The sequence below is a fragment of the Heteronotia binoei genome, chromosome 4 (assembly GCF_032191835.1).
Source record: "Heteronotia binoei isolate CCM8104 ecotype False Entrance Well chromosome 4, APGP_CSIRO_Hbin_v1, whole genome shotgun sequence".
In the NCBI taxonomy this organism is placed as follows: Eukaryota; Metazoa; Chordata; class Lepidosauria; order Squamata; family Gekkonidae; genus Heteronotia; species Heteronotia binoei.
In genome coordinates this window covers 41,489,124-41,515,064 of record NC_083226.1, presented here as the reverse complement: position 1 = coordinate 41,515,064, position 25,941 = coordinate 41,489,124, and positions in this window count along the sequence as shown.

The following is a 25,941-nucleotide window of genomic DNA, read 5'->3' as shown; positions in this document are numbered from 1 at the left end:
TTCAGATTACCAGGGAGGCACAGTTTGCAATCTATAAAGCATAGAGAAAGGAAAGCCAAGCTCCACATTATGATCTCTTCTAGAAGGCTCTGTGAAGAGCAGCTGAACACCTAGGGCCAGATTAAGACACAATAAAACCCTAAACTACTTTAAATTTAAAAGGACCCATAGAACTACCCAAAAGTAGTAATTTATTTATTGTGGGGGGGGGGGGTGTATTTACAGGCCCTAAACTGTAGCAGATTGACTTGTGCAAAAATCCAGCTCTGCAATCATCTCAAGAGGAAGTTGGAGCCAATAAATATATCATTCATTGGGGCCTACCATCTCCTTTCAAGACTCCTATTCACAGACTGAATCTGACAATTTAGTGTAGCTTTCTGGAGACTTTGATTCATTATGGTTAAATGAGGCCTGAATGCTTTAGCAAATGCCCCATATGGAGATACTTCACTCATCTATCCTTAAATTGGAATATGAATTCCATTTTCTCTATGGCAAAAATTAATTCTGGGAAAATAATTTAATTATATTGAGGCAGCACAGTGGAGTTTTCTGCAATCTATAATGAATCAATTGAGTGGCAAAACTTAACATGTGAGAAATTATAAGATGATAAAGGGTTTCACATTCATTTACACACAAACTTATTTGAGCATGAGAGAAAATCTTTCTCTTCATCAAATTAGCTAGTGGTTCTGGGATTCACCCCCATTCCTGCATTCCTTTGAAGCATTGTTAATTTTTAAAAAAAAAAATGTCAGAAGGCAAGTGTCAAAAGTGAATCCAGGATTTGGGGAAGGGAGCAGAGTAAAGCTAGGGCAGATGACTTGGGGTTAATGGATTGTATAGAATCACAGAAAGCTCAAAGGGAACATAAGGCCCACAGCCCAAAACCTTACTCTCTGCAAGGAATCCAAAGCCAGAGCATCTCTCACAAGATGGCTGAAGCAACCTCTGCTTGAAGATTTGCAGGAAGGAAGAGCCCCCGCCACCACTTCCAACTGTGACTGGTTGCGTTCCCAAACTTCTCTTATTTGTAGGAAGTTTCTCCTAATGTTCAGTGATTATCTACCTTCTGGTTACTGATGTTCAATAGAACTAGACTTGTTTCTGGAACAGCAGGTGACAAGTTTCCTCTCTTCTTCATATGGTTGCCAATCTGCAGGTGGTACCTGGAGATCTCCTACTATTACAGTTGACCTCCAGATGATTAGTCTCAGTTCTTCTGGAGAAATGGCTGCTTTAGAGGGTGCAGTCTGTGGCACTGTACCCTGCTGCGATCCCTCTGCTCTCCAAACCCTGCCCAATTCAGGCTCCTTCCAAAAATCTCCAGGTATTTGCTGATCCAGAGTTAGCAAGGAAGGCTACTTCTATGTGATAGCCCTTAAGGTAGCTGAAGAGTGCTATTATGTCCCCAGCTGTTCTCTAGACTAAATTTACCTAGTACCTTTATTCTTTATTTTTTCCTCATATTCCACCTGGTATGTTTTCTGCCTCCTCTGAAATTAATTTCCCTGTTTCTGTTCTGCATTGTTCCATAGATTTATTTTGCCCCACACTCATTCTATTCCATACTCCATTCCACTGAGCTTTATTTTAACATGGAGAATTTCTAGAAGTATTGAAAATAATGCATGTAATTTACCAGAGTTTTCAATTTGTACATGTACTTTGATTACAGTGTACATCATACTGATAACAAATCATCTGATTGCATTCAAATTCTTTTTGGGTTATGATCTAATCAGCGTACATATGCAATTGTGTGCACTGGCAATGTGTAAGTACAAAGAAATGTGAATTGCAACTGCACTAACTACAGTATGAACATATGAAAAAATGGAACAATGGTGGATTGCAACTCTGGGAGTAAGATCAGGAGGTTCAGAATGCCAAATTCAAGGATGCAATTTGGATGGGGAGAAGTGTGTAATCATATTTGCAAAAGTGAATTGAAAACAAATCAGCCAGTATCATAATGCCCCTGTATAAATCGATGGTGCGGTCTCATTTGGAGTACTGTGTGCAGTTCTGGTCGCCGCACCTCAAAAAGGATATTATAGCATTGGAGAAACTCCAGAAAAGGGCAACTAGAATGATTAAAGGGCTGGAACACTTTCCCTATGAAGAAAGGTTGAAACGCTTGGGACTCTTTAGCTTGGAGAAACGTCGACTGCGGGGTGACATGATAGAGGTTTACAAGATAATGCATGGGATGGAGAAAGTAGAGAAAGAAGTACTTTTCTCCCTTTCTCACAATACAAGAACTCGTGGGCATTCGATGAAATTGCTGAGCAGACAGGTTAAAACGGATAAAAGGAAGTACTTCTTCACCCAAAGGGTGATTAACATGTGGAATTCACTGCCACAGGAGGTGGTGGCGGCCACAAGCATAGCCACCTTCAAGAGGGGTTTAGATAAAAATATGGAGCAGAGGTCCATCAGCGGCTATTAGCCACAGTGTGTGTGTATATATAAATTTTTTTGCCACTGTGTGACACAGAGTGTTGGACTGGATGGGCCATTGGCCTGATCCAACATGGTTTCTCTTATGTTCTAATGGAAGAGGAAGGCAGAATTTTATTGAATTAGGGAAGTCATAATTTTGAAGTATCAAAGAAAGGAGCAGGCCAGGACATAAAATGAATAGTCATACTGAATCATGAATAAAAAGTTTAATAGCTATGCAGGCCCCTGTACTAGTTATGTGATAGACACCATTTTACTTATTAGGTCATAAGATACTGTTTAAATGACAAAAGGAGAGGCAAGTCATCCTGAGATCCTCTGCAAGTTTTGTGCCTCTAGATCAGGGGTCCCCAACCCCCGGGCCATAGACCAGTACCGGTCTATGGCCTGTTAGCAACCGTGAGTTGTATAATTATTTCATTATATATTGCAATGTAATAATAGAAATAAAGTGCACAATTGTATCATCCTGAAATCATCTCTCCCCCCCACACACACACACACACACCCCAGTCCATGGAAAAACTGTCTTCCACAAAACCAGTCCCTGGTGCCAAAAAGCTTGGGGCCCACTGCTCTACATTGCACAGGATCTGTTCTGCCAGGTCATGAACTGCACGAACCAAATCAATTTGTTTGGCTGCTAAAAGTTCATGGTGGTTCGTAGTTCACAAACCAGGCATGCCACAAACCACTAATCAAACTGCATTTTTCCAGTCCATGCCCATCCCTAGTTATCAGCCATGCTTCCAGTCATTGTTCTTGGCTGCTTTCCTTACCCAGGTCACACAAAGACAGGCTTCTCCATTTAAAAGGCTTCATTTTGTTCATCATTACTGAACTTGGAACAGACCAACTCAAGTCTTACATGGGCTTGGCAGGACCAAATGAAAAAATTACTCCCCAGCTATAGAGTAACATGAGAAGGTAAAGTCACTAGCTGCCCTTGGCATCTTTCTCTCCTAGATTAATAGCATCCACTTGGATCATATACCATCAGCAACCAGTCTGAACATCATGGTATCCCTGCCCACCTTATGTTAAATGCAGTGAAAGTGGTAGCAATAAAATTGTGGCCTGTTCGTACCCAGCTCTGTGTCCTCTCACCACGAACATAAAGAACAACTACTTCCTGCTGCCATAGTAGCATCTGATGTCTACAAAGTTCACATCATCTAGCATAGAGCCCAGAACTAGTTCTCCCTCCAACACTATTAAACAGAAAACTAGCCAAGTAAAATTTAATATGTTGACAGAGTCTCCTGTTCAAAGGACAGATGACTGTCATAGTCATCTGGATGGTAAAACATTGGCTGCATACACACGACTATGAATAGGAAGCTAGGGCATGTTCCAAAAACATAAAACAGAATGAGTCAGTTGCCTGCTTGGATTCTCTTTAGAGTATTTTTTTTTAAAAAAAATCTTGTGCTATCTATTCACAAAACCACTGTGTAGAGCTCATGGAAGGGTATTTGCTGCATTCTTCTTCTTTCTTCAGCCTTCCTGTGACCTCCAAGAAACCACTCCTGAAGTTCTGGGAAACTGTGAGAACATTATGGCTGGGTTCAGACCGGGGGTGGTGGTAAGCCATCCCAAGGATGGCAAGCAAGCGCACAAAAAAAAAGCATGTCCAAATGTGCACATCTGCCTGCCATCCCACTCCCACACTCAACCCATTCCCAATTCACCTGGAGTTGGCTCAAAAGGTACCTAATTGCTGGGACACCTCTGAGGTGCCTCCCCAGCTGCCTGGAAAGCTGGGAGGCACCCAGAAAGCAACCAGAGAGTGGCAGACAGGATGCATGAGTGCTCTGGATGCTCCCCCACAGCCTGTCCCTGTTCTGCAGGCCATCTGGATGCTCTGGGCACTCCAGTTTTCACTGGCTCACTTCCGGGTTGGCACACTGCTGCCCTGAGCCGGCAGTCTGGACTCAGTCTATGGGATGTAATGCAAGGGGGTGGTACAACACTGGGATGGATGAACTAGTAGAAATCCCTACCTCCTTCTGCCACAAAATCTTCCATAAATGGAGTAGAAGCTTGCACAAGAGCAGGAGGGGATGAATTTCCATTAATTCTCCCTTTCTATTGTATATCCTTATGCCCAAAATACTTCCAAGGGTCCCTCAGCCTTCAAGAGTAGTTTGGGGAGGCACAAGGGATGGGCGGGGGAGGTTGCTTTGCTCAAGCTCCACTTAACTTATGAAAGCAGAAATAAAACCGTATCATCACCCAGCAAAGGACAGCCCTAGCCTCTGAAGAAACAGGACACATACTCCCTTCAGAGGGGTAGAACAAACAGTAAATGTTTTGAGGAAAAATGGAAGGTAATAGAAACCAAAAATAGAAAATCAAAGGCGAATTGATTTCTTGCAAAGGCATGCTTCATACTTTACAGGTCAATAAATCCCTCGCATAGATTTTTAAATGTTCCTGACCTATGCTCAAATCAGTTAGCAAAATTAAACGACATTTAGTGCTACATTGTTTATACCGAACTAGTCAAGCCTTCAAGATAAATGGTGGCAATAACGCCACCCAAACCTCCAGCGCAGCACAACGAGGGTCAGAACGGGATGCCTCAGTTCTTGACCGAGTTTCTAAAGCCGAGGAAAAACAACATTGCCAGCCCTTGTCTGCTTTGAACTGAGGCTTCCTTGGATAGTTAAAACTGCATGACTGACCACAATTTAAGAAATGCCCCATTAAGGAATTCTGTGGCCTACAACCTGGAACTGATAGTACATTAAGTTGATTGTTAAGTGCATCGGGGCAACCTCATTTAAACCAGGTCTGCATCCACCCTGTTCTCTTCAGTTCTGCAAAGTGCCCCTTCAAAACTGTCCTGTGAGTGTCCAGAAATCTTTTTTTTTTTTTTTTAGATAAAATGGATTATTGAGCAGCTTGCATTAGTGGGGCAGTCCCCCCCCTCCCCTCTTTTTTTTCTTTTCCAGTCCATTAGGTTTCAAAACATCCTTTTATCTGCCTGGGTCATTTATTGAAATGACAATAGATCATATGGGACTAGTTGCTAAGCAACTTATCACTGGCAGAATCTACTTAGAAGCAAGAGCAATGCTCAAGCTAGAGGTCAGAAAAATATATAATACAGGAAGCCAACCAGAAAATGTGTTTCAACAATAAAGATTTCTTAAGAGGGCTCCAATTGCAGTTCGGGAGGATTGCAGATTTTCGACAGATACTTTCAGGCAAAATGGAGAGATGCGCCTGGAATTTTGCAACTGCAATTGGCTGCTCAGTTCGACACTGAAGCTATGCTAAGAGCTTGCAGCCAAGTGTAGTTTAGTCATTTATGCCAATAGGGAAAGCTAACCCACCGCTACACTGCTTTTGGCCCATTTTGCTGCTGTAGGTTGCCAGGCCATAGTATGGTATGGCAGAAGAAGCTGAATCCTCACCCCCACCCCCTTTATTTATGTGAAAACACACTGCACTGCCTCATACTGAATCGGACCACTGGTTCATCAAGGTCAATAGTGTTCAGACTGGTAGTGACAGACAGACATAACTTTTATAGCCAGTTTGGTGTAATGGTTAAGTGTGCGGACTCTTATCTGGGAGAACCGGTTTTGATCCCCCACTCCTCCACTTGCACCTGCTAGCATGGCCTTGGGTCCGCCATAGCTCTGGCAGAGGTTGTCCTTGAAAGGGCAGCTGCTGTGAGAGCCCTCTCCAGCCCCACCCACCTCACAGGGTGTCTGTTGTGGGGGAGAAAGGTAAAGGAGATTGTGAGCTGCTCTGAGGGCGGGATAGAAATCCAGTATCTTCTTCTTCTTCTTATAGGCATAACAGAAAAGAAAAACAAGATCCAAAGGAACTCCAAAATGGGACATACAAACCACAGTAATTTGCAAGCCCAACCAGCATGGGAATACATGCAAAACTTAACTAAGAAAAGTGAAGCAAGGCGTTCCCCTACCTGACTCCATTTTTAATTTCTTTCTCATTCACTGCTAGAGTCAGAAATTCTGCAACCTGCTCAGTAATTGAGGGACATTTGTCAGCCAACAAAAGCTCTATCTTTTTGCATGTCACCAAGTTGGGGGTTAAGAGGAGAGGTTTGATCAGGCGCCGTTGGTCCTGGGAAAGTAACAGGCAGTCTAATAGAATGTGCCACATAGAGTCAGGTTCTCTACCACATCTGCACTGTCTCTGTTCATAAGGGATACCTTATATCTACCAGAGACCATGGACGATGGAAATATATTGAGTCTGGCCAACATAAAAGCTCGGCATTGATGTGGGCTTATTAGATTTGAGAAGTACTGAGCTATGCAAATTTGGGAAGGGGGAAGGGACTGGTAGTGGCTTTGCAGGGTCTCAGGAAGAAGTCTTTCACATTTCCTACTATCTGGACCTTTTAACTGGAGATGCCAGGGATCTCCTTTATGCAAAGCAGACACTTCTTCACTGAGCCACAGCCCCTCCTTAGTCCACTATCCTCAGCCTTCCGAACTCTCTTGCCTATCTATTTCTTCCCAGTCAATAATCCTACCTTTCCCTGGGTTCCTTTGGTCTATCAAGGTCATTATTGACAACTCTAAAGGGCAGGCCTCGGATTCAGTGGGAGCTCACAAGAGCACAGCTCCTGAACCTTTCTGAGAGTTCCTCCTCCTCCTTCTGAGAGTTCCACTTCCTTGTCCATTGAATAGTAGGTGCAGCTGCATAACAATCCCTGGATGAGCTCCACCAGCTATTTTTCTACAAAACAACCCCTGCTAAAGGGTCTCAGGTGGAGGTCTTCACATCATTATGACCTCCTATTAGAGATGCCAGGGACTGAACCTGGAGCCCTCTGCATGAAGAACAGATGCTCTGACACTAAACCACAAACTTCTTCTTAATCCACCACTCCCAATCCTCCAAAACTCCCTTGCTTATCCATTTCCTTCCTACCAACTGCTTTTGCATCCTGCCTGCTCATGATGCTCTCATAGGCACCTGCATGCCCTTTCCTCAATGGCATCTGGAAGTGGAGCTGCTGTAGGAATGGAGATCTGCATCTTTTTTATCTCAGTCAGAATGTTGGAAGGGTACTGCACAGAATGCTTATAAAGGATGCGGAAGTATGATGCGTATGTTAATCTACTTGATTAAAGCATAGGGGAAATGCTTCAGGGCAGAAAAGTAGGATCTGTAATGAGATAAGAATCCTGTGTCCCTGTTCAGCCCAAGGGAGGGGGGTTTCCATTGTTCTGTGAATGAACTCAAGTTCAACAATCTTGCGTTGTAACATACTTCATAAGGTGGTTGTGAAATTAAAATGAATTAAGCTAAAGTAAACTGACTTAACATCCTGACATGTTACTTAGACTGTTATTCCAGCTGCACCCATTCTGTTTGTTTCCAGATTCAATTCAAAGGTTTTTGACCTTTAAAGCCTGGGTATCTAAAGGGCCTGCTCATTTCTGAGATCTATGAATGGTGCTTTCATCTAGGCTAGAATTAGTTGAGGTTAAGCTGTCTGAGACCTGTGGAAGGGCTTTTTCTGCTGTTGCCTGCCAACTATAAAACTTTTTGCCCAGGAGGAAAGGCTGCTGTTTTCCCTGAAGGCTTTCTGTCCTGAATTTTAAAACATTTGTTTATCAGAAGACCTTTGAATTTGTCTGGAGGGCAGTGACAATTGCTTTACTTTGTTTTGAATTCTAGTGTCTGTTGATATGTTGGTTATGAATGTAATAGAATTCTCTTCCCTGATTTTATCTTGTGCACCATCTTGAGAGGAGGAGGAGGTTTTATACCACCCCCTTCACTCAGCATCTCAGAGCAGTTTACAATCTCCTTTCCTTCCTCTCCCCAAAACAGACAACCTGTGAGGTAGGTGGGGCTGAGAGAACTGCTCTTGAGAGAACAGTTCTGAGATAACTGTGACTGACCCAGGATCACCCATCAGGCTTCTCAGGTGGAGGAGTGGGGAATCAAACCTGATTCTCCAGATTAGAATATGCCGTTCTTTACCCCCGCACCAAAATGGCTCTCAAGGCAGTTGATGGATACATAAAATAAGAGGGGGAAGAAGAAGATACAAAAGAGGAGGAATACAAAAAAAGAAAAGAAAAGATACACCTGAACTGTGGGGGGGGGGCGTTAATAGGGTTGCCAAGTCTGTGTTGGAAAATACCTGGGGACTTTGAGGGTGGATCCGGGAGAGCGCAGGGCTTGGAAGGGGAGGGGCCTCAGCAGGGTACAATGCCATAGACTCTCCCCTTCAAAGCATCCATCTCTGCCAGCTGGAAATCAGTGGTAAAAGTGGGAGATCTCCAGGCCCCACCTGGAGGCTGGCAACCTTAGGGGTTAATCTTCTTGTAAATTGGAAGTCTGACTCAAAAGTAATTTGGTACAGCTCTTCAGCTAGTTTAAAACTCAGTGCTGGGAGGATTATATGCCTTTCAGATAGAGGTATCATCCTCTGATGCTGCAGATAATGGGTACCTGACTCTCAGCATTTCATCAAACAGTGGTTTTAACATAGGCCTCAACAGACATGTCATTATAATATGTGTCAAAATGGAAAGATAATGTCAGTGAGCAGGTTGATCACTGAATAGATTATATAAGAATGGTATGGCTATGTCAGACCCATGTGAAAATTTGATACAATTATCATCTAATGAGCTAAGTATTATATCTGATGGTGCTATCGTAATAAGAAATACAAAAGGGTCACTTCAGTAGTGGAATTGGTCAACCAGCTATTATGTTCCATTTCTCAGCTCTTACTGACTGAAACTGAAAGTCATTTTTTTTAAAAAAAAAATCTGTTTTTAGCACTCAGAAGAAAACATCCTCCATGGTCACTTCAAATATTAGTTAAATCAGTACAGAACACTGGGAAGAAGAAAATGAATTGTTTTTATATCCCATTGTTTTTCTACCTCAAGCAGTCTCAAAGCAGCTTACAATCACCTTGCCTTCCTTTCCCCACAACAGGCACCTTGTGAGGAAGGTGGGGCTGAGAGAGTTCTGAGACAACAGTGACTAATCCAAGATCACCTTCAGGCTTCATGTGGAGGAGTGGGGGGAATAAAACCTGGTTCTCCAGATTAGAGTCCACTGCTCTTAACCACCATACTACATTTGGAAGCAGTATTTGTTCTTTGAAACCCATGGTATCCATGGCAAATTAGCCATAGTGACTAAAGGAAATCTCCGCATTCGGAGACAGTAAGTAATAACAAGGAAGGCCTTGGCCACTGTGCTCTGTTTGTTGGTCCTTGAAGGGTAAGTGCTTGGTCACTGCATGAAACAGGATATTGGTCAAGATGGACCACTGGTCTGATCCACCAAGGCTCTTCTTCTCAACATATATGGAAGATCCAATGTATCCATATCAATTTGATAGTAATTACCCATTCAAGTGTCACACAGATTTGTCTTATGCAATTTACTTTAAAGGCTTGGATCTGGAAAAACAAATATCCACCCAAAAGCCTTTGATGGAATAGAGCTCTTTAGAATTGTCAGCACTTTGAAGAGTATAGTTACAACAATAATCTTTAGAGTACTAATCTGAGATGCAATAGGGGCTACACTAACCTCATCAAGTGGAGGCTGCAATGGATCAATAAGTCAGAACTGTGTAGAACTGGTTCAGTATGCAGTGGATAGGACAACTATGAGCCTGGAAAAAATAAACTAATATAACCAATTATAAAAATGGTGTCATAGGCACTCTGTATCTGTATCTGTTAATGGACATTTAACAGCTTTCTGTACCTATTGAAGTTTCTTAGATATTTTCAAGTGTAGTGGCATATATTCAAGGGTAGAAGCTAGACTCTCACTTGTGTTCCATATCACTCTCACACATTTCACAGGTGACACAGAAGAAGGGAAGGAAACACTGATTCCACACCATGGGCTGTGCTCCTGAAATCAGTATGCCACACAACCATGCCTCAGAGAATTAAATAGGAAGGGGGATAAGAATATTCAACCTTCAAGTAATTCACAGTGTGATGAATAACCATGAGTTCTGCTCCTGAGGTGGTATTGTTCAATCAGCTATCTCGGGATTCTATTACTTCATTCTACCATATGAACATGTGACCTGTCTATCAGACCACATTGTAGGAATGGGGCCTTTTAAAGAGAAAGAGAGTGCATGCTTCACTTTCTGTTCTGTGAAGTAAGTCTGCAGTCCAATGCCACTTGATCAAGTTCCTCAAGCATTTAGCAGGGCTCATCACAAGTTTTCTGATCCACAAAATTATTTTTTTTGGGAGGGGGGAGTATTGTTGATGGATGTATTGCTGAGGAAGCCTTGGGCAGATGAGTATGTGGAATATTCCCCATCACTGAAGAGGAACATACAACTGCTTTCCTTGCACCATCCTTCTTGAGATGGAGAAGGAGTGTTACCATGTGCAGCCACAGCAAGGAGGAAACAATGAGCACTCTGGCCAACATTTTGGCTAGTTGTGCCAACCTTCTTCATGCTGGACAGCAGAAGATACATGTCCAGAGGACAAGCAGTGATGTCACATGAAATGGTAGGTAATGCCTTGCAAACCGTCTTCACCCAGAGCTAAGGGTCTTGGTGATGGGCAGGGGTGGAATTCTAGCAGGAGCTCCTTTGCATATTAGGCCACACATCCCTGATTTAGTCAATCCTCAAAGAGCTCACAAAAAAGAGCCTTGTAAGCTCTTGGAGGATTGGCTACATCATGGGTGTGTGGCCTAATATGCAAAGGAGCTCCTGCTAGAATTCCACCCCTGGTGATGGGGCAAGACATCACCATCTTCAGGACTATAACAAGCAGCTAGGAGTCAGATTAGAACACCTGGCCCCTGAGTAGGTTGAACTTGCCCATATGTGGGGTAAAAGGGGGGAAATGATTTCTCAGTCACTGTGTTCAAGATCATGCCCCCACTGAAAGGAAGAGGAAGTCGAGTAATCACTTTCCTTTTGCAGGCTCTTTGTGTTGTTAAAGCTGTTGCCCTTCATTTAACCCATAAACATTAGGCCTCATTTCCTTATAAATTTGAAGGACTGTCTCCTTCCATATATCCCTGTGTATCAACTATGGTCATTAGGCTGCCATCTGTTGGCCATGTCAAGCATGTTATTTTATACAGTATTGAATTCTGATTGCTTTTCCTTTAGTCATTCTTTCCTTTCCCATAACTACATATCAAAGCTAAAAACCCCTTTACTTTCCCACCTCCCTTTTTCCTTTCCCTCCTTTGAGTAGCAAATGTAGGAATGCTGTAACTTTGATGATAGAAGGAAAGGAGGCGCCTCCCCTGAACAGCTCCCATTCATTGCTTATCAACTGTAGCAAGAATGGGACCAAGGGAAGTTTCAACCGCAAGATAGTAGTTTGCATAGTTGTAGCAGTTCACACATAATTGTTATGTCTTTAAGCTATCTTTCCTATACTCTTTGATGTAATCCTTAAAACCCCATGCTATGAGCAATTCTGTATCACTTTCAAGGTTCTACACCTTGAGCAACAATGGATTATCAATAAACTGAGACTTCGTACTCAACAATTGCTTGGTTATTTGAAATTCCCATGCTTGACAGGCCATCTTGCCACATAGGGAGATCTGTCTTGCATTGACCTGAGCCTGGGCCTTTTCCACTGCAGCTCCAGTTCTGTGGAATGGGCTCCTTGAAGAAGTGAGAGGGGAGCCCTCCTTAGAGATCTTCAGGAGATGCAGCAAAGTCTGCCTCTTTGTCGGAGCATTTGAAGGGATTTGAACAGCAAGCATCTGTTAAGGAGAGAAAGGATTTTATCTTGGTTTTTGTTGGGGATGTTTTAATTATTACTGTAAGCCACTGTGAATCAAGAGTAAAAGGAAGGATATAGATATTTTAATAAATAAATAAATATTTATGATACATGTGTGCAGCAATTCATATGTGCACAAAACCACACTGTATGCACGTTAGTAGATGTGCACTTTGGATCAGGGCCATCCACAGAGGAACTAAAAACAAAGCCTTTCCAAAAGAAGAATGCTGGAGCTGCTTCAAGTGGGATCAGTTCCGAATTTCAGTGTCTGATTTAACACAGGAAAAATCAGTAATACCAAGCAGAGCTGAATGCACATGAAACCTATGTACTTAATTAGATGAGACCACACCGTTAAATATTAGCATTTCAGAAAAGCTCCTTCCTTCCATGAAAAAAAAACCTCTTAAATGTCAGCTGAATCCCAGAGCTCTAAGTAATATATACAGCTTTGTCTAAGTATTTGGCATCACAGGGAATAGACATGTGGGGCTGTCTCATAAAGGCATTTCATTTCTCAGCTGCTTGGGAATTTGACAAAAGCACTGTTCCTGCAGCTACTGGCCAAGATATCATTAAGAGATTTCCTATCACATTAAATTAATTAGATATTTTTGACTCAGGGTTCCAATGAGCTAGTAGAAATCCAAGAAAGAATAGATTTTAGTTTTTTTATTATGTCTCCAAACACCTGCTCCAAATGAGACTCTAAGCAAATAATGTTTTTTTTTAGAAAGAAAGAAATATACTTTGTTGTCAGTTTGCAGGCAGATCATACAAACACCTATTTAGACTTTTGAATCCATTAGAGTTTTACCAAGAAGACTAGGCTGAAAACCAAGCCATCTGGCAGTAGCACAGCTTTGGAGAAATCATTATCTCCTTCAAACCTGGGAGTCTAGTAGCTTGTAGAGCAGAGAGCTGTTTGCAGCTTTTCGTATAAATGCATCTGCCAAAAGGACGACGACTCCATGCATCTGATGAAGTGAGCTCTGACTCACAAAAGTTTATGTTGAAATAAATATGTTGGGATAAAGATGTCACTGGAGTCCTGTTATTCCCTTCCAGAACAGCAAGCTGCTAGTCTGCTCTGTATTGTGCTGCAGCACCTCCCCACTACAGGTTAGTATTGCAGCTACCAACTCAGCAAGGATCAAGTAACACAAGGGGGCAATTGGCTTCTACCCAGCCCCTTAAAGAATTCCACTGAGGCCTGGCTGTGTAGTCTGAAAAACTCTGCACTTAACAAGGAGATGGAACTGTGCATCATACCCTGACCCACTCCCACTTCCGATGTTTAAAAGTATCAGTTCTGGCATGCAGTTCATTTTCAGTAAATTTGTGCATGATAAAGTTGGCACAATAAATCTGTATCTCACTTTTTTCCCTCTACGCTGGTTACCTCATCCTCAGTTTTTTTCTGAAAGGTAGACTAGGATGAGACAGAGCAACTGGCCCAAGACCATCCAAGGCAAGGAAGGTTGATGGTTGAGCACAGGTTTGGAGCCAGTTATTCCTGGCCTTAGTCCGGCATCCTTTCCACTACCTGGCCATATTAGTTAAAGAAAAAGGCAGATAATATAGGGCAAAAAAGAGCATTGTGATCAACTGCACTGAAGACTTTACTGACATCTTTCAGGGTTACAAGGACTGCTACTCAATGCTGCCAGATTTGCAAACAAAAAATATTAAATGTTTTAAAGTTTTATTTGTGTCTGTTATTGATTCATTTTAATGTTTAATATTTTATGCATCTTTGTTTTATTTATGACACATGCTTTTTTTTCTATAATCTGTTATTTATTTGTTTTCTTTTTTTTTCCCCTATGAGAACTTTTTGTTTTTTACCCAGTTGTAATAACATTTTCAGGGACTGTATTCTTCACACAAGGGACAATAACTGCTATATTTCAGACAGACAGGAGAAAGTTAAAAGCAAATTTCTTATTGCCACAGGGGATATGGAGATGTATCTGCTAATCCTTGGAGTTAGAGGCATGGAGAATGGTCACAAAGAGGCATTTGGCACTCCAGGAAGGCTGGCCCTTTGTACCCACTGGGTAAATCACACTCCAATATACTTCTTAGCAATTGCAAAGTGATAGAAGTACAATGCAGAGCATCGGCAAGATCCCAGAATCCAGAGGGTTAATTATCTTTTGGCAATTTCAAATGTATCCTCAATTTGCATCAATGATTCTCCATCATATCTGGTACAAACTGCAATCAATACCTCCGAATATATGCCACACTTGATCCCACCCCACCCCCCCGCCAAACAAATGATCAGTAATGCAGTTTCGCACAATTTTTTCACAGCCTTTTTCACTTGTCTACTCCAAGTACCAGAGAAAACCATTTTTAGAAGACAACCCATTTTTTGCCCAAAAGAAAAAACATTGACTGACAAAACACATTGTCTGTTGGTTAGCAATGAGCTCTTTACAGCCAAGAACCTTTTAGTTGTGGTTCTATATTTCCCTATAGATACTGTTGCCAGGTCCAGATTGAGAAATACCTGGAGATTTTGGTGGTGGAAACTGAGCAGGAAAGGGTTTGAGGAGGGGAGGCACTTCAGTGTATAATGCCATACAGTCCACTTTCCAAAGTGGCCATTTTCTCCAGGTGAACCAATCTCTGTCATCTGGAGATCAATTATAATACTGAGAGATCTCCAGCTACCACCTGGAGGTTGGCAACCCCATGTCTCCATAGTGACACTGCTTTAGCCTAGTTCATTTCATGTTCCTAGTCTAAGATGCCTCAAAACATATGCAAGGGAGAATGAGAAGATGTGGAAAGGGATAACTACTCCCTCCCATCTACTTTCTCCCATCAAGATCCCCCACCTCACATTAGCATCACAAGGCACACAGTGTTTGTAGCTTTTCTGCCACCAGTGGTAGAAGATGCATCTAGCATCTTAAAACTGTACAGATCCAACTTCCATGGGCAGCCACAGCATTGGAGTTTCCAGAAGTGCATATTAGCTGGAACAAGTGGGAACCCAACAAGGACTTGCAGGAAGCATCTCATTTCCCCTTCCCCCACTATTTCTTCTTTTATCTTCCTGAAAGGTCCTGTAGCCTCTCCTCTTTTTCTGCTTCCTTCCCTTCTTCTAGGGTTGCCAGTCTGGAGATTTCTTGGAATCACAATGGATCTCCCAGTTACAGAGATCGGTTCCCCTTTGGGTTGCCAGCTCCAAGTTGGGAAATTCCTAGAGATCTGGGGGTGAAATCATGGGAGGGTTAGGTTTGAGAAAGGAAGCACCTCAGCAGAGTATAATGCCATAGAATCCACCATCTTTAGAAGCCATTTTCTCCAGGGGAACTGATCTTTGTCATCAGGAGAGCAGATGTAATTCTGGGCAATATCCAGCCCTCATCTGGGGGTTTGCAAATGGCTGTTCTGGAGTATGGAATCTATAGCACTATGCCCCTTGGAGGCTCCCTCCCCCTCCTCAAACCCCACCCTCTCCAAGTTATTGGGATAGTAGTTGATAATATATTTTATTAGCAAAGTCAGCCAGTCTTTGGATACTTAAATCTGGTGACTGGAGCTGTGAAGGGGCAAGTAAAGGGCCCCAGGTTTGAAAAAAAAATGTGAAATCTAAAAAGAATACACTAGGAGAGTTTTAAAAAGCCAAAAATGATAAAAGGAGTGTCTGTAGCTTTAAGCAACAGATTTTCTCAGTGGCTGTTGCTAGACAACCACATTATTCCAATTGAGTTTTTCTGAGTAAAAGGCAGGGGGAGGTGAACAGGACCTCTTCCAGGCCTATTTTGGTCTTTGAAGGAGGAGTAACTAGGTTTGTTTGCTCCAGATTGGGAAGTTCCTGGAGATTTTGGAGTGGAGTCTGAGAAGTATAGGGGTTGGGGAGGGGAGAGGCCTCAGTTAGAATGTTAAGATGGTTGTGTCTGGTTTAGCTAGTTCTGAGGGACTAAAATACCACAAAGAGAGAAAGAGAGAGAGAGCACTCAGCAAAGATTCAAACTATACAAAATGTACAACCACCAAAGCCTTTTATTTCACTGTCTTGTGATTGGCTGAGATATGTAAACCTGAAGATGAGAAATAAACTCTATTTTGATAGAAGGGTGAAATGTGTGGGAAAGGAGTTCAAGAAGAGCAGAGAGAGAGAAAAACAATGGATTGCAAATAATTTCTGAGGTTGTGCTCTGACTTTGAATAGCGGATGACATTACAGTCTCTTTATCTTGCAGCCTTTCAGATGGGGGATTAACATTATTCAGATTTTTTTTTTCAGAGGCAGACTATATGGTAATTTTTTCAGCAGGAAAACTAGCAATTTCTTAGGTATAATCATTCACACACACAAAATGAAAAGGGCACCACTGGGATGTTTCATCTTTTCAGTGCAGCCTGCTTTCTGATGACTCTTATGGTGCCACAAAATAATAATAGAACTACTGTTTGTATGATAGCGTGCACCAGGTAGCAAACACTGTTTTATGTAACCATGCAATTTATTTTTTCTTAAAACTTTTTTGGGGGAATAACTACATAGAATTTTTGAAACAACTAAAATTTGCACAAATATGAACTGGATGAAATATCTAAATTACAGTTCTCAAATGGGGTGAGCAGTGGGATAGAGAGTGACATGGCTTAACATGTCCAAAATATTTTGCTATAAGCAGAAGAATATGAAGAACTGTGCACCTGTTTGGTTGAAATGTCATACCTGTATTCCTGGACTAGGTATGAAACTGCCTTATTACTTAATCAGACCACAACCCCTCCCAAGCTATCCAGCAACATTAATATAACCACATTGTCCAATTGTTTGTTGCCTTTCCTCCTCCTCCACAAGTTGGATCCAGGCCAATGATTACCAGACCTGAACTTGTTATTCTTTTAATCTGTTAAAAACACTTTCACTATTTTGCATACTAATTCACTGCCCACTCTCGATATATGTAGGGCTGCTAATTCCATTCTGTACTATTGTCTGCTTTTAGTGCGTGAAAACTTACATTCTGAATAAAACTCCGTTGGCCTTAAAGGTGCCACTGGACTCCAACTTTATTCTGTTGCTTCAGAACAGGGGTGGCCAAACTGTGGCTCAGGAACCACATATTGCTCTTTCACATATGTGTGGCTCTCAAACCACCACCACCCCATTGGCCAGCTTGGAGAAGGCATTTATCTTTTTAAATCACTTCTCCAAGCCAAGCCCGCATGCAGCATTTAAAGTTGCATTCTTCCCATCTCTCTCTCCCTCCTCCCATTTATTTGCCTTCCTTCCTTCCTTCCTTCCTTCCTTCCTTCCTTCCTTCCTTCCTTCCTTCCTTCCTTCCTTCCTTCCTTCCTTCCTTCCTTCCTTCCTTCCTTCCTCCCTCCCTCCCTCCCTCCCTCCCTCCCTCCCTGTCTTGTGGCTCTCAAACATTTGATGTTCATGTCTTTAGGCACTCAAGCATCTGACATTTGTTCTATGCAACTCTTACGTTAATCAAGTTTGGCCACCCCTGCTTCAGATCAACATGGCTGCCCACCTGGATTCGTATTGTCCAACATCTTACAGAAGAGAGTAAACAGCATATGGAGGCTTCGAGGCTATCTGCCATCCTGACACAGACCAGAGACAGATCTCAAAAACATGTGATCATAGATAGTGACTAAGATATGAGGTCTATGTTCTTTAGCCAAAATGTTAAAGTGGTAGGCTGGTACAGTGTGTTGTTTTGGTGTTCATGTACATCCTTTTTTAATGTGATACAGCCATGACACTTTCACACTACTCAAAGATTTCACTGATGTTGGGTGACTTGTCCCACCTCCCAGGGTTGTCATAAGGATAAAATAGAAGACAGGAGAGCAGTGCAGCTCTGGGTCTCCACTGGGGAGAAAGACTGGGTATGGTATTTGTTATAGTCATATAGCAAAGTAGCCTTTATGAAGGGCTCTTTGATTTTCCATCAACACAATAAGCATCTTTCTATTACTTGGTTAGAGCATTGGGAAATATTAACTCCTACCCCTGCTTTCTGTCCATCAAAGGTTTGCTACTGTACTACTCCAAGCAGGAAAGAGATGAGAGGGACTTGAGACCAATAACTTAAAAGAAAAAAGACAAAAAGGGGAGGGAGAAATGCATTAAAAAATTAGGTGGAGGGAGAAAGAAACTGAATGAGAAAAGTGTGGAAAAGAGAGAGAGAAATTAAGGAAAAGAGAGGGAAAGGTTGTTTTATCTTGGTATAATGCACTAACTACCACTTTGCATGGTCTGGCTGAGTTGGGTGCAAGAAAAGAAAAGAGAAAGGCTAGATTGTTGGCAGGTTCCAGTCTGCCAATTCTTGTAGCAGCCATCAGTGTGCTTTCTTGTCTTGCACAAGTGCTGGCTTGATGATCATGTTAGCATGATCTGTTAGGGAAGTTGCTTCAGTCTTGGGGAAAGGCAAGAACAGAATAGAGTGTCTGTTACTGTGGTCAGGCTTCCCTCCTCCCCTAGTGGCTGCAGCCAGAACTGCAATTTAAAAATTGTTTGGACACAGCATGGTGCGGGCTTCAAGGGCCCTCCAGCTCACTTGGGGTCCCCAAATTTTGACACACACAGACCCCTCTACTAGCAGCCCTGCCCCAAGATAGAAGGAAGGAAGCAACATTGACTAATTAAGGATTGTCTCCAATGGAAAAATTTCATAGCTGCCAAAACCCAAAGAAAATAGCATTCAGAATTAAGTTTCTACAATAGAATAAATCTAGGATTTTTTTTTAACTTTTTAAACACATGCCCATTTCATTCACATTTAGCATTGTCCCTTCAAACTAGAGTTGCCAGCTGGAACCTGGTGGAAGACAGGCAGTGAAATATTGCTGGCAATGCTAGTGTGGTTGCCTAGGAACTAGGAATGTGGATTTGGATACACCCAAGCTGAAAATATACCATTAAAATACTGTATTGTATTTTTGGAGTATATGCTGCATCCCAAATATATCCAGGAATTTTTCACAAAACAAAAAATTGGTTCCAAAAATCCTGGAAATATTTGGGATATACTGGGAAGATCAGGAGCCAGCATTTGCAGGCTCCAGGAGACCCCCCCCTTTCTCTTCCCCCCCTTTTGTGTCTCATATGGGTTCTATGGACTTCCCAGGCTGCTTTTGTCAATTTCATCTGTGCTTTGCCAGTTTCAAGACTTGTTTTGTGTCTCCTTCTAGATTTTTTGCACAGCACTTTCAAAATTCCCACACACACACTTAGTGTATGGTTTCTCTTGAACTTATACTGCCACAGTGGCACTGGGTTCTCTGGGTATTCTGTACCTTGCAACTGGTTCTTCTGGGCTTGCAAAATCCACCCCCTGCCACACTTCGATTTGTTGCATTATGATTCTATGGTTTGATATCAGTCCTGTTGAGCATGCACTGCCACAGTGGCATTGGGTTCTGCTGAGTATTCTGTAAATTGCCATTTATTTTGCTGGGCTTGCAGTCCACTCCCCCAGCTTGGATTTGTTCTGTTGTGACTCTGTGGTTTGATATCAGTCCTGCATACTTGCACTGCCTCAGTGACACTCAGTTCTGCTGGGCATTCTATACACTGCAAATTGATTCAACCGAGCTTGCAAAAGTGTCCACTACCACCTTCAATTTCTGTTGCAGAGATTCTCTGGTTTGACATTAGTCCTGTTGAGCTTGCAATGTCATAGTGGCACTGGTTCTGCTGGGTATTCTGTACATTGCAACTGGTTTTGCTGGGCTTGCAAAAATGCCCTTGTCACCTTCAGTTTCTACTGCAGAGATTCCCCAGCTGGATATTAGTCCTGTTGGGTTTACACTGCCTCAGTGGCCCTAAGGTTTTCTGGGCTTCTGCACACTATCATTGGTTCTGCTGAGCTTACCAAAAGGCCCGCTTGAGTTTCCACTATAGAGATTCTCTAGTTTGGTTCTGGTTCTGTTTGGCATGGCACATTGGCTTGTGCTTCTATTGGTATTACTGGGTTCTGCAATGGTCCTGCTGGACTTGCTGTTGGTTCCCAATGCTACTTCCAAGCATGGATTTTTTTGCTCTGGAAGCAGCTTGCAAAGTTGCTGTTGTTTTTCCCCCTCCACAGGAAATAATGGAAAATGGCTGGAGACACTATTCAGGGGCCCATGAAACTGGACTCCTTGTTCTAATCTACTTGGAACTTGGAGATTACTTAAGGGATAGGCATCAGCAGCTCTGCTGCAATTTTGGTATATGTACTTTAAACACACAAACACACCCAGCCACACAAAAAGTTTCCACATAGAAAATAACGGACCCAAAAAATTCAACATCCCTACCAAAAAAACCAGAATCCAATACACCTGAACCCAGGAGGGGGGGAACCAAGTTTTCTTGCACACCCCACAATGGCCATTGGGAGGGCACTTGTTTCTTGAAGCTTCAAGAAAACTCTATTAATTGCGGCAGGGGTTAACACCTTTTTTTTTTTGCTGTTGTTTTAGATTTTATATCTCTTTGCAAACCTGAGGCTTTTTGAGATTTGTAGATTTGTAGAAAGATGTTTTCTGTCTTTGTGCCTCTAGTATCTGAATTTAAGTATCCACAAGTTTGGCCACATGAAGAATTTGATATATTGATAACAGCTATTAATATAGCAGAAACTGAAAGTGGTTCAGGGTAGGAACTTTAGTGAAGACTAACCTTGGAATAAAGGCTTTCTTTGTTGTTGTTGTTGTTTTTTGTTCCCCAGAGGACAGGAAAGAGTAATACACCAAATTAAAAAAATATATTAGGAAAGTCTGGAAGAGCCTTTGCATTGGCAATAAGTTCTGTAATGGTGGCTGTCACAAACAATAAAAGGGAGAGTGTGCTGCATAAATAAATAGCAATGAATTCTCATGACAGAAATGCTTTCTTCCAGAAAGCTAGAGCGTGCTTTCTCCCTCACACACATGCTCTATGACCCTGTACTTTCTGACACCTGAGCACTGAATCCTATGGCCCTCTCAGTTCCACTTTTGGCATATGATTAACAAGGAAATACATTACAGTCAGTGATCCATTATGGAAGATGCGAGCCTTTACAAGCACTGTGAGAGAGGCTGTCATCAGAGTCAGCCTCCTGATGCAAAGCAAAACTAGGAATGATCTGAAACAGCTCTGGGTCAGAATAACTTTGAACTTGTAGTTATGACATACATTTGTTCAACTCTCTTGGTAAAATCAAGGCCCACTTGGACACTGGGAACAGACATTTTAAAAAGGTGATGGGAAGAAAATAGGCAGAAAGCTCCATTGTGCTTCAATTCCACCTTAGTTCTCATCTTTCAGCCCAAACGAAATATTAGTATCTATTAGGCTGCCTCCCTTGTCTATCACAGATGCAGGAATACCAGACCACACAGAGACAATATAGGGATCCCTACATATGTTACTATGCAGGAAGAGGGAGGGGGGTGGGAATGTGGCTTTGGAACCATAAAAGCAGCTTCATGAGGACTGAATGAATTCTGAGAGGCATGGAATATAGCCTCTGAGTACTCACAGAATTTCTTAAGGGGAAACTGGAAAGGGATTCCATATTGTATATTACACACACACACAATTTATAGTGGACTTTCAATCTAGCAGCCTTTTAAATCTGTCTCTAAAACAGGAGATAAAGTCAACATGGCTCCTGACCATCCCTTCTATAATCCTTAAATCCATTTCCTCCCTCATTTGCTGTTGTGAGCAGGTATCCAAGTCTGCCACTAAACAGGTGACACTGGGGAATGGAACACAGGATCATGACAAGAACAGAGCAGGAAGAGTCACACATAGAGCTGCCAATTCCTTGCTGGGAAATTTTTGGAGATTCAGGGGTAATGCCTGGGAAAAGCAGAGTTTGAAGAAGGCAAGGACTTCAGTGGGATAGAAAACCAAAGCGTTCACTCTCCCAAGAAGCCATTTTCTCCCAGGAAATTGATCTTGATCATCTGGAGATCAGTTGTAATTCAGAGAGATTTTCAGGTCTTGCATGGAAGTTGACACAACCCTAACTGTGGAAGCCTTGCTTCACTGGAGATTTAATGGGAAAAGCTGCATCGGACAACCCTCAATTTATAAGGGGTGGACTATTTTCCCCTCTCTTTTGCCCGCATAGGCTGTGAGTTTCCATAAGACAAGAAGAAGAAATGACAGCTGGAACAGCTGTATGCCTTTTCACAGCAAGAGCCTACCAGTAGTTCCAAATGGCACCACGATGGTGCAATGACAACCTGCATTTTGCAAGTGAGTTGAGCACTGAGAAGATGCTGTGAAAATCACTGGGTTTGTTTGGTTAGCTGTAAAACAATCCAGAGCTGGCAGAGAGGGCTCGGTTCCAGCAACACCTGCATTTGCAGAAACCAAATGACTGTTCCCACAAGCCACAGAAAAGTTCCAAGGCATTCAATTACAAGGCTGGTTTCCTGGGGGGGGGGGGGGGGGATTATGTCCAGCTGATCACATTTTTATCCCTCCATGTCTTCAGGGAGCTCAGTGCAGCATACAACATTCTCTTCTCCATCACAGCAGCCCTGTGAGGTAGGTTAGGGTGAGACAGAGTGACTGGCCCAAGGTCATACACTGAGCCAAGTAGAGATTCAAAGCTAGATCCCTCAGTCTTAGCCTGACACTCCCCCTGCTACACCACACAGGCTCTTCTAACAGAGTAGCGAGCAGTTATTGTGAAGTGATGGAGGCACAAAACTGAGGGCATTACATTGCATGAGAGAATGTATGTATGCATGCAAATGGGAGCATGTAAGGGAAATTCTGAAATTATTTGCCTAATCCTAGACCACTGGAGGAGGGAGTAAATTTGGGGACATGAATGCATTCTGAAATCTACCTGAGGCAAAATCTCCTGTATGGCATGATTTTAAGAAAGCAGGGGGGGGGGGGAGAGAGACACCCAGCCAGTGATCAATTACAATTGTTGACATTCATGCCCTTCTGGATGCTACTGAAGACAAAAGCATTTCCCCTTCAGCTTCTGTTAAGTTCAATTCAAGGTTTTCTTGTTATTACAGCTATTAAATTACCAACATTTTCTCGGCAAAAGTCTTCCCTGAAGATGTGTGTTCAGGGCTTGGGAGGGGTGTGTGTGCATGGTTTATGGCTGTAATAAGCTGGAAATCTTGAAATGAGCAGGAATGTTTCCTTAGATGACAACAGTGCAAGGATCCCATATAAATAATGAAATATCAGCAAGGCCATTTTTTCTCTCTCCAAGAGGAGCTATATTATGGTTTCACATCCACCAAGCTGCAAAAAAACATACAAACCCATAAACAGTTATGTTTTGAATTTACAAATGCATCCATTTTTTTCCTGCCTTGTACTTGTTAGAATGAGATGTGTCACCCTGAGCTCATGGTTATGCCTATTGATTGGTCCACATGCTAAATGAATCTAAATGTTAACCCTTGCCATGTCAGTCACTCGTGTGGAATATAATCAGAGGCATGTAACACCACTCCAACCAGCATGTTATCTTCAAGTTCAAGGCCCATTAAGCAAGGTTGCCAATAGGGTTGCCAGCCTCAAGGTAGAATCTGGAGTTTTCCTGAAATCAACAGACCTGATCTCCAGATGACAGAGACAGCTTCCCCTGGAGACAATGGTTGCTTCAGAGGGTGGAGTCTATGGTCTTCTCATTCCATCCATGCCCTGCCTGACTCCCAAATAGGATTTCCAACATCCAGGTGGATCTCCTGGGATTACAACAGGTGACAAAGATCTGTTTCCCTGGAAAAAATGTCTGCTTTGAATAGTGCAGTCTATGACATTATAGGCTGCTGATGTGTTCCCCAATCCTGGCCCTTCCCAAGCTCCATCCCCAAATCTTCAAGAATTTCCCAGCCCCGAGCTGGCAACACTTGACCTCCAACCTCTTTATCAGTCTCAAGTATTATTTGAATCTGATGTCATTACAGAAACCAACAAATAAGTAGGGAAATAAATACAGCACTGGCTCATGTGAAGCATAAATGGAGCAGAATTCACAGATGAGATTTTTGTCACCTTCTCCTTCCCACTAGAGCACCAGGGATGCATTGAAGGGATGGGTGACCCTCTTTGAAGGTGTGAGGTGCAATGTAAGATGGTGGTGAATATGATATAGATCAAAATTGTCCTTCTCATTCTTGTATGAGTGGGGCAAGAACTCATGCAAGGGGAGGGCAATGTCCTCCCTCCAGTGTCCTTCCCCCATATCATATCCCATGACATTCCTTCCATTTAAATATTTTTATTAGTTTAGCAAAGTTTGGGAGAAGGGGTAAGTGGGAAGAAAAAGAAAGGTAAGCTGATACATAACTGCATTGTATAATATATAAACATTGTATAAACATATAAAAGAGAAAAAAAGTCAATCTAGTAAAAATATAGTTGAAAGCAAACAGTGTAAGTATTAAAATACATATGTTTAAGAATCTTAAAAATACATCTTAAGAGTATTCTGGGTGGGTTATATTTTGAAGCTTGTTCTTACTAATGGAACACATAATCAGCAGAATTGTATCAAACCGTGTATAAAAAGGTTCCCAAGGGGGTTTTGTTGTATTTTGTATAGTTTTGTCTTTCAATAAAGATGAAAGTGAGTCCAATTCTGCTGGTTCCATTATTTTTTCAATCAATTCTTGTTTTTTGGCATTTCTAGTTGTTTCCAGTTTTTTGCAATTAAAATCCTTGCTGCAGTGATGATGTGAGCCATCAAATATTTTCTTTTGAGTGTTCATTGGGATATCCCATGACATTCCTGATGGTCACTCAATCTTCAGAAATTTTTTTCTGGATAGCTCAGATGGCACCACTGAGAAAGGAGAAGGTGGGAAAAGGTCAATAGCACAGGTCAGCCATTACATGGACCATGCTTAGTGGGACCATCTGGATGTAAACCACTTGGCTAACTTTGTGAACTTCAAACTGGGTTACAAAAGCATGGTTTCAAGGTGTTCTACTAACAACAGTTCATCATAATATAGTTTCCCATGACCTACTAATGCAGCCATCCTGGCTTAATCTTGGCTTGTTCCTCTGATACTATGCTCCCAGCAATGTAGGTCAGGATCACTGGTGGGTCTCTGAAGGAAAGGTGGGGGGAAAGAGCAAAGATGATGAGGGAACCACAGTTTCTCAGGGTAAACAAGGATTTGAATGAATGACTGTTGGTAAAATTAATCCTGGTGTCATAAACTAACCACTATTAAAATAAACCACTGTTTCATGTTAAACAAGTCGTACAAACCAAGGGCACAATCCAGCTCAGGTTTAAATCTTATTCATTTTAGTTGTAAAATTAAACACAGGTTTAAATCATCCCTATTGGAATGAATGAGACCAAAAAGTGCTTAATGTGGGGTGGAGCATTCCCACTGAGTTGACAGCTTCTTGTCTTTGAGTAATCTGAATTGGATTTTCCATAGTTTGGATCTGTATAAGAAGATGAACAGATGTGCAGGATGGTGGTCCCTGGAGCAGAAAGTAAAGAGTTTAAAAATAAATAGTTCCTTTTTTTTACATTTAATAACGGTCAGAGCTACAGTAGCACCTTCTAAATGGATAATTTAATTTCATGGACTTCTAGCTTTGTGGCTGCGCTCTCTCATAATGTGTGAATCTGTTGTGGTTGTGGTCACAATTACCATTAGAGAATCTTACACTCAGTGCTATAATTTGATATTTCATTTTAGACACTGTCTCTGACTCTGTGCTATGGCCACT